The sequence below is a fragment of the Leopardus geoffroyi genome, chromosome C1, assembly GCF_018350155.1.
Source record: "Leopardus geoffroyi isolate Oge1 chromosome C1, O.geoffroyi_Oge1_pat1.0, whole genome shotgun sequence".
Classification (NCBI taxonomy): Eukaryota; Metazoa; Chordata; class Mammalia; order Carnivora; family Felidae; genus Leopardus; species Leopardus geoffroyi.
The window spans coordinates 13628903-13638149 of NC_059328.1; positions in this window are offsets into that span (position 1 = coordinate 13628903).

Genomic DNA, 9247 nt, shown 5'->3' on the forward strand with positions numbered 1-9247 from the left:
GAGGGAATGTTTGAGCAGGGACCTCCAGGACCGGAAGAACCTTGCAGGTTGAGGAAATAGCATGTGCAAAGGCCCTGAGGTGGGGGGGGGGGTGGGTGGAGCACGTGTGGTGAGCGTGCTCGAGAAACAGCAAGGGGGCCAGTGTGGCTGGAGCAGAGAAAGCAGAGGGGAGAACAGGAGGTCAGAGGGGGATCAGGCAGTCTTGTGGGCCCCTCTCACGACTCTGGCTTCCACTCTGATGGATGGGGAGCCATTTTGAGCAGGGAAAGTGACAGGATCTAACGGCGGCTTCAAAGGGCACTTTGGACATTGTGTGGTTAACAGACTACAGAGAGGGCACAGTCTGAAGCCGGGAGACTGGTGAGGGGCTGCCCAGAAATCTAGGTGTGACCTGAGGTGGGGGGGGGGGGCCGGGCTGGAAGAGGTCGCATTTGTGACCTGTTCTGAAGGTAGTCACGTGCGCGATCATAGGTGAAGCCATGAGTGAACCTGCCCTCAGCTGTCTGGGGGCCAGTCACACCACCCCGCTCACGTTCTCCCGCGTGGTCCTCAGGTCGTCGAGCCGGCAACACAGGGCAGACGCCCAGCCGGGCAAGCTGACGACGAGCCCAGGCAGGGCCAGCAGGGGACCGCAGTGTGGACTTCCCGCCCCACTGCTGCCCCGGAGACAGTCTCGTGCCCCTGCGAGAAGCCGCTTAACCCCCAGCTCTTGTCCGGTCCCCTCATTATGCAGGTGGGGACACTGCAGCACGGAACCACAAAGGGATTTGCCATGCGGGGAGTCGGAACCAGTCTCCCGGGACACAGTCTCCCGGCTCTGTGTCCCGTGCTCACTCGCTCGCTCTCTCTCTCATGCTGCAAGCCCAAGGTCTGCCCCGCAGGACTGTGGTGACAGAGGTCAGGGGCTTGGTCAGGCCTGCCCACCCTTTTCCAAAGAAGGGGGTCGCGGTGGGGGCTGGGAAGGAGCACAGCTTCGTCCACAGATTCATCCCCACACGATTCCATCCTTGGTCTGCTTCTTAACCACCCAGATCTGCCTAAGAGTGAAGTCTACACCCTGCTAGCGTACGAAAAGACAAAACAGGTGATCTTGGCCCTTGGCCCCCAAAGCGGAGGCTCAGTGGAGGCGTTCAGCCGGAAGGAAAAGGGTTGGCATTAACAGGCCCTTCGCCGCCCTTTCCACCATCGTCGTCGAGAGGACCTAGGTTGGGTTGCACCGGGGAGCCCCCCGCAGCTGACGCTGAACCCAGACGTGTAGCTGTAGAGAGTGAGAGGGCTGGGTGTCAGCCCCCAGGGAGGGCCACACGGCTCGACTAGCGGGCGGGGACGCGAATCTGGGAGGACTGGAGGGGCCTAGGGCTGGAACCGGCGAGCAGAAGCGGCAGACGGGGTCCCTCCAGGGCGGGCGTCAGGCTGACCACAAGGAGGGGGGACCGGGAGTCTGAGCAGCTAGAAAGCAGGTGACGGCGGTTTGTGGGGGGACAGAGAGGAGCAGCCCCACGGGAGCCTGCTCATGAGGCGAGGGCTCGGGGGGAGCGGCTCCCCGGCTGGGATTCGACGGGTAGGGGAGCCTACCCCAGGGGAGCGGATACCCACCTCGCTCCACCGTGGCCTCCTGCTCCTCTTGCCACCGTGCTTCGCCACGACTGGTAATAGCCTCCCGGTTACCCCACCATGGCAGCGGCCTCCTGGGGCAGGCCGCTGCCGGCCCTCCATACCCCTTCTTCCCTTAAGGGCACGCTCCCTCGTGCACGTGATGAGTGCCCACGAAGGTTGGGTTCCCAGGGAGCAGAGGCTGAGATGGACACAGCAGTGGGCAGGTTTACTGGGGACACCTGTCCTCGAGAAGGGGAAGAAGTTGGGGTGGGCCCAGGGAGAGGCTGGGCTGCAATGTGGGCACGACAAAGGTCTCGGCCGACCCCACGAGGCCCTCCCCGCAGCTGTCCTGCATTGCGCCCGAGAAACTCGGCCTTGATGTTCCTTGGAATCCCTGCAGCATCCAATCCCGGGGGGGGGGGGGGGTGGGGAAGCCATTCTGGAAGCGTCTGAGAACAATGAGCCAACAGCCCTCCCAGCGGCTGCAGAAAGAAGTCCTTCAGTCCTAAAGGGGGAGCCGGGGGGTGCATTACCACGTCCAGCACAGATGCCCCCTACATACTATGTTCCCACCTTCCCTCGCAGCCCGGCGTGGCAGGGGGATTAAATTCTGGCCAATGGCACGTGAGAGGAAGTTACGCGTGCCACTTGCGGGTTGTGCCTGGTGTCCTGCCCTTCCGACTCTCCTGCCACCAGCTGGGATGCAGCTGTGAAGATGGGAGCCAGAGCAGCCACTTTGGGTCCAGAGTTGGATGCTCCATGCGGAGGGTAGCAGAGTTGCCCGCCGTTTCTCAACCGCACCCCTCCAGATTGTTACCTGCGAGAGACTTCAGTTCTGTTGTGTTTAAGCATTTGGAGGCCCCTTTGTTACAGCCTACCGTCCTTTACCCTGTTTGAGCAGCCACCACCTCCGTCACCGTCCTGACCACAGTGTGACCAGCGTGTTACAAGGTTGCCATCAGGACGAGACAAAACAGTGCACGTATGACAGGAGCAACAAGGTTTGCCCGCCTCCACACGGCCCCACCCTGTCGTCCACTGTCTCCTTGACGGTGACCGTTGTTGTGGGGACCTTATTATGTCGCCTGTTGCCACAGCATCTCCATGAAACCTACTCCACGGGCATCCCCGCCCTAGTGACTGGAAGGGTCGCTGCTGTTTTCACTTACAATCCTAGCTGGATCCATGACCGAACGGGGCCCCGGGACTCCCCTGAGCCTCAGTTCTCTCACCTGTCAAGTGGGGATAACAACAACCCCCCAGCAGGTGGCTGTGGGGATTAGACGGGAGGACGTGTGGGAGAGGCTGACCGCAGCACCTGCTCATGGGAAGCACTCATAAATGGCCCCCACCGGCACCGTCCCGGTCGCCTTTTCCCTTCGCAAAACACTTCACCCACCAGAAAGCCATGGGCCAGGGGAGGTGGGAGACCCGGCATCCCATGGCAAGCACCCAGTCCTTTGTGCCACGTGACCCCCCAGCAGGTCCCATGGGAGGTGAGCCCGAGGTCCCTCCCACTCTGAGCATCCCTGTGACTCCTGGCTGCCCCCGCCACAGCCACTGTCGGGAAGCCACCCGCCCGCCACAGAGCTCCCTCCTCAACGTCCGAGCTCGCGTGGGGAGCGCCGGGCCCCTGCTCGGTGCAGGGGGCACAGGCTGAGCCGCATCCGCCCGGGCGCCTCAAAGCTCTTTGACACTTGTTAATGTCTTCCCGCTTCCGTGCAAGAGGGTCTGGTTCGCATTAGCACCCCAGGCCCCGCGGTGGTCGGACGCAGGGCTTGGGCTCCGTCCAGAAAGTGTCAGACTCCGCTGGGGTTCTCCTGACTACTTATCTAACGTGGAACATCGAGTGGTTTGATCTGCCAATTAGGCTCACCCAGAGCTGCTAACTGGAAGCAGATGGGCTGATACGTTATCGTTTGGAGACCGCACACTTCCCTCGTCCCGACAGAAGGGGAAGGCGGTGCCCTGCGCGTCTCCCCTGGCCCACCCTGGACACCCCTGCGGTGGCAGCGGGTCCGAGGGCCTCCCCCCGGGGGATCCCGGATGGGAGGCTTGGCCCGGGGGAGTCGGCCTCGTCTCCCCTTCCCCGAGAGCTGGAGGAGGCTGCCGAAGCTGGATATGCAGTGAGCCGGGGTGAGAACCCACCCACGTGGCCCCGGAGTCCCAGGGCGTCTACAAGCTGCTGCCGATTCCCTCCATCTAGGCCTCCCCGGCCGGCCCCGGGAGCCCTTTATGCAGCAGCTCGACACCCGCCACTGGGCTGGGCTCAGGCTGCACAGAGGCAGGGGTGCTGTGAATGAAACGGTCCCTCTGGGGTCCCCTCCGACTCCTAGGTGGCCCCAAACCCACCCACAGACAGCTTCTCCGACCAGTCCCACCCAAACCAGGATCCCTCCCCTCACTCCAGGGCCAGCCTGTCCCCAAGGAGCGTTGATGCCCCAACTCCACAGCACCACTGGTCCGGGACATCATCATCACTCACCTGCTGGCTGACACCCCAAGGGCCTCCCGCCTCCTCCCTCAGACCCGCGCACCTGTCTCCCTTCCGAAAGCTCTCCGAGTGTCTCTCTTAGGACAAAGGCCAAGTTTCTGATAAAGATTCTAGCTAAGCCTTGGCAGTTGCTCTGTCCTAGGCATCCTGTAAGTGTTCGCGCGGGACGGCACACGTACGTCCCTGGGGGGTGGGCGCTGTGACCTTCGCCCCATTCTATGGAGGACACAGAACTGCAGCCTGGGGCGGGGAGGGGCGTAAGTGAACATCCCCAGAGTCAAGCAGCGGGACGCCTCTCCTTCCCTCCTCTGTCCCTTGTCTCCCCCTCCCTCTCTCTCCCCTCTTCAAGTCCTCCTTCCTTCTCCCTCCCTCTCTCCTTCTCTCTCTCCCTCTATACCCCTTCCCCCTCCCCCCCTCCCTTCATCTCCCCCTTTGGGGGTCCTGAGTCCTACACCAGAACATGAGCTGCCTGGACACAGGGACCGTCCCCTCGGGCCACCCCCGATCCTCGGTGCTGGGGGAGCCTGACCCTCGTAGGGCTTACTATTGTTAGTGAATGAATGCCAACTTCCCACACCCTTCCCTTGCTCAGGGACCTGAACGGCTCACCCTGACCATGACCTTCCACCCCTAGAGACCCGCGCCTGGTTCTCCCGGCTTCTAGCCACATGATCCGTTTATAATCCTGCCTCATCCATTGACTCAGCCACTCAGCCGGTATTTGTTGAGAGCCTGCTCTGTGCCAGGCACTTTTCTAGGTGCTTGGGCTGATGCATCAGTGAACAAAGCAGACAAAGCTCCCTGCCCTCACGGGGCTGACGGTTTATTGTGGGATAAAAACAGCACTCAAGCCAAAGAGGTAAAATGTATGGGGTGTGTCAGTGGTACGTGTGAAGGCGAAAAGCTAAGCAGGAAGGAAAAATAAACGAGGAAACGAAGGAACCAGCCGGGTGACAAGCTGAGGAAGAGCATTTCAAGAAGAGGGAACAGCCAGTGCAAAGGCCCTGGGGCACACACGTGGCACGTTTGGGGATGGAGAGGAAGCCCAGTGTGGCTGCAGGGAGCGTAGAGGGTGGGGCGTCCACAGCAAGGTAGGAGGGGTGGTAGGGAGCCCTGGGGGGGGGTCTCACGCCGGCATAAGGACCACGGCTCTTCATCGGAGAGAGAGAGGGAGCCCCGGGACTGAGCAGAGGAGGGATAGGAAGTGACCTACTGCAGTGGGCAGGGCAGAAGCAGGGAGAGCAGCTGGGAGGCTGTCGCTGGAACCCAGGTTCACCCCAGGTTTGGGATCTATTCAGTGATGTTGACAGATCGGATGCAGGGTGAGAGAGAGGAGTCAGGGGTGACAAGATCGGGGGCGTCGTCAGTGATCCTACTGCCAACCTGTCCTTGCCTGTGAGGCCAAGGTCCAGCTTTCTGCCTTCCCTCTGTCACCCTCTCCACACCCCTGCAGCCCAGCCACCACGGAAGGTAGCCCATTCAGCCTGTCCTGGCCCCAGGGCCCCAGACCACACCCAGGTCCCACCAGGTCCCAGCAGGTGGGGGCCAGCCCCTGCAAAAGCCACCCCCCCCCCCCCCCGCGTTTCACTGCCCAGGCAACAAATGCCCAGCGCCTCGAGCAGCCAATGCATTGGAGGTGGCTCCACAGGCGAGAGGAAGGCCACACAGAGACTGGCCTGCCTCTGACTCAAGGGCTCACAGACCGGAAAGGCAGCAGCCTGTCACAGGCCGGGACGAGGGAGGGTTAAACTCAAGCAGCTCTGGACGTGCAAAGGACTTCCTCTGCCCCAAGGCAGGGAAGCCTTCCCCAGGGACCGAAGTGTCTCAACTGGGCCTCAAGGGATGAATGCAAGTCCAGCAGGGACAAGAGAGAAGGGACAGCTTGAGCACAGATGCGAAGCCAGGCCTGTGTTTGGGGAATCGCCAGGATCCCACAGGAGCCGCTGGGGGGTGAGGCTGGAGAGGCGAGCAGGAGCCAGATTCTGCAGCACAAAGCACCTGCCTCTTCCATGAAGGAGGCCAGGCCTTGGGGAGCCACAGAAGGGGTCTGAGCTGCGGAGGCCTGCGACCGAGACTGGGTCAAGGGGGCGTCCCTCAGCTGGACTGGTATGGGAAGGGTGTCAGGGTTCCAAGAGGGGGAAGCTTGAGAGATGCCCTAGGAGGTCAGAGAGAGTGTGCCCAAAGGAGAGGACAAGGATGGCATTCAAAATCCGGTCCCCAGAGCAACGGACAAACCTGTAGACAAAAAAAGGGATGGTCTGAGATCACAATAGCCGGACCCCACCCCCAATTCTCCAAGTCGCAGCTCCCCGACCTGGAAGCTGGTTGACCCCGAGCAAGTTAATCAGCCTCTCTGAGCTTCGGTTTCCTCTTGGGTAAGACACAGATGTGTTGGGCTGCAAGTGAGAGAAAACCCAACTCAACTCGCGGGAGGTTTCGGAGGAAGGGCCGCCTCCAAGTAAGATCCGTGGGCTCAAACGGTTCCAAGGACCCAGGTTTTCCGTCTTTGCACTTGGCCTTCTGCAAAGTCCAGCTTTCCTCTAAGGCTCACTTGCCCTGTGGTCCCACAAGCGTTGCCCTGAGCTGCTCTGTCTCAGCCTTGCCAGTTTCTACAGGAAGAACCTTTGTCCCAGGAAAAATCCCGGGAGTCCCCCTGCCTGGACCAACCTTCGGCCAAGGTCACCTGCCTCCATTCCCTGGAGCCAGGACAGAGTCAGCTCCCCTAGAACAGCAGAGATCTCTCCTAGGAGCATGGGGGCTTCCAGGTAGGGTGGGAGAGAAAGGGATGCCAGGGGGGTCACTGGTACCCATGGGGCCGTCATTGTGGGGATTAGAGATCCCACGTGTGGCACCCTTCTCGAGAGGCCACTATTCTTTTTTTTTTTAATAAAAAATATTTTTAATGGTTATCTTTATTTTTGAGACATAGAGAGACAGAGCAGGAGCAGGGGAGGGGCAGAGAGAGAAGGAGACACAGAATCGGAAGCAGGCTCCAGGCTCCGAGATGTCAACATAGAGCCCGACGTGGGGCTCGAACTCACAAACCACGAGATCATGACCTGAGCTGAAGTCAGACGCTCAACTGACTGAGCCACCCAGGAGCCTCCCCCCCGGCTTTTTTAAAATATTTTTTAGTGTTATTTATTTTTGAGAGACAGAGACATGGCACGAATGGGGGGAGGGTCAGAGAGAGAGGGAGACCCAGAATCCAAAGCAGGCTCCAGGCTCTGAGCTCTCAGCACAGAGCCTGACGCGGGGCTCGAACTCACAGACGGTGAGATCATGATCTGAGCTAAAGCCAGACGCTCAGCCAGCTGAGCCACTCAGGCTCCCCTAGAGGCCACTATTCTTTTTGTCATTGGGTATAAAAGACCATCGTGAGCAAGAAAAATGAGATTTAATGTGCCGTCCCCAAAGATGAAACGGATGTCCGTAAACGGAAATCCCCAAGGGTTGGGTTTGAGTCAATCTAAGAAAAATTTCTAACAGCTGGCATCGTCTTCCATGGGCCTCCCGTCACTGGAGGGGAACAAGAGAGGACCAACATCTCAGCTCAGGGCAGCTGTAGGGGAGGTGTGGAGCAGATGCCTCCGAGGGCAGTGGGGTTCCAGGATTCCCTCTCTAATGGGGGTCCATGAGGCAGAAGCAGGAAAAGGAGGTCATTATCTCTTAAGAAAAAAAAAAAAAGTTGTAAACCAAGGCATCAGAAGCATGCAAGGAAAGAGAATTAAGAGCTTAAAACTCCCTGAGCTTGGCAATCTGGTCCCGAGGGTGAGGGGGATGGGACATGGGCACATCGAGGAACAGACGGGGCACAGAGCTGCTCCCTGGAAGCTGGGGACTGGGCGGGGTCTCCCTGGGAGGCAAGAGCAGGGGACAGAGAGGGGGTGCAATCGTTCTCCCCTGGGGGCTTCCCGGGCAGTCTCCTGCTGTCGGGGCCAGGCCAGCACTCAGGGCCGTAGGAATAGGACCAGAAGCAAGGGGTGGCCAGGAGCCCCTCAGGGGACCCCGGAGGGAGCGAGCCAGCGTGCGCACGGGTGCCGGAAGTGGGTACCAGGTGGGCAAGGTCAGGGTCTGCCCCGTCTAGCCCCGGCTCTCTTTCCAAGCCCGCTTCTCACACCGGCCACCCCAGCCACGCGCTCCTACTCGGGCCGCCCCCCGGGTCTCCTTGCACCCACCTTAGCTCCTGCCGCCCCCACCTTCTGTCTTCACACTCAGACTTCCTGCCCCCGCCCCAAGCACTTCTCCACCCTTGGTTGCTCTTTCCAAACGCCAGCCTCCGCCCCCCCCCACCCCCTGCCCCAGAGTCCTTCCCAAGTGGAGAGACTGTGCCCCTCCCGCCATGACCGGGTTCCCTGCAACAGCTCCCCGGGCAAGGCATCTGGGCCCGGCTGTGAGGGGCTGGGGAAGCTCCCCCCACCCGTAAAACAAGGACGGGATAGTGGATAATGCAGTAAAGCCTTCGGGGAGGGTAATTCGTGTTAGCTGCCTCCTCATCGATGGTGAGCGCAGGTGTTTGTCTTATATTTCTTTTATTTATTTGTTTATTTTATTTTAGAGACAGAGCAGGGGGAGGGGCAGAGAGAGAGAGAGAAAGAGAATCTTTTAAGTTTTTTTGTTTTTTTTTAATCTCCTTAATGTTTATTCATTTTCAAGAGACAGAATGCAAGCAGGGGAGAGGGAGAGAGAGAGGGAGACACAGAATCGGAAGCAGGCTCCAGGCTCCGAGCTGTCAGCACAGAGCCCGACGTGGGGCTCGAACTCACAAACTGTGAGATCATGACCTGAGCCGAAGTTGGATGCTCAACTGACTGAGCCACCCGGGCGCCCCGAGAGAAAGAGAATCTTAAGCAGGCCCCACGCTCAGCCCAATGCGGGGATCCAACCCACGATCCTCGGATCATGACCCGAGCTGAAATCAACAGTCGGACTCTCAGCCGACGAGCCACCCAGGCGCCCCTGTCTTGTATTTCTAGATGCCTCTCAGGGTCCAGCACGCAAGGCCATGGGACATGAATGGGATTCATGATGCAGTGGCCTGAGGGAACAGTAGTGGAGGAGAAGGGGAGACGAGCAACGTGACTCAGCTGTCTGGTCGATATTCACGGAGCACCTGCTGTGGGCCGGCTCTGGAAAGACGCTCAGGAAAGGGAAACG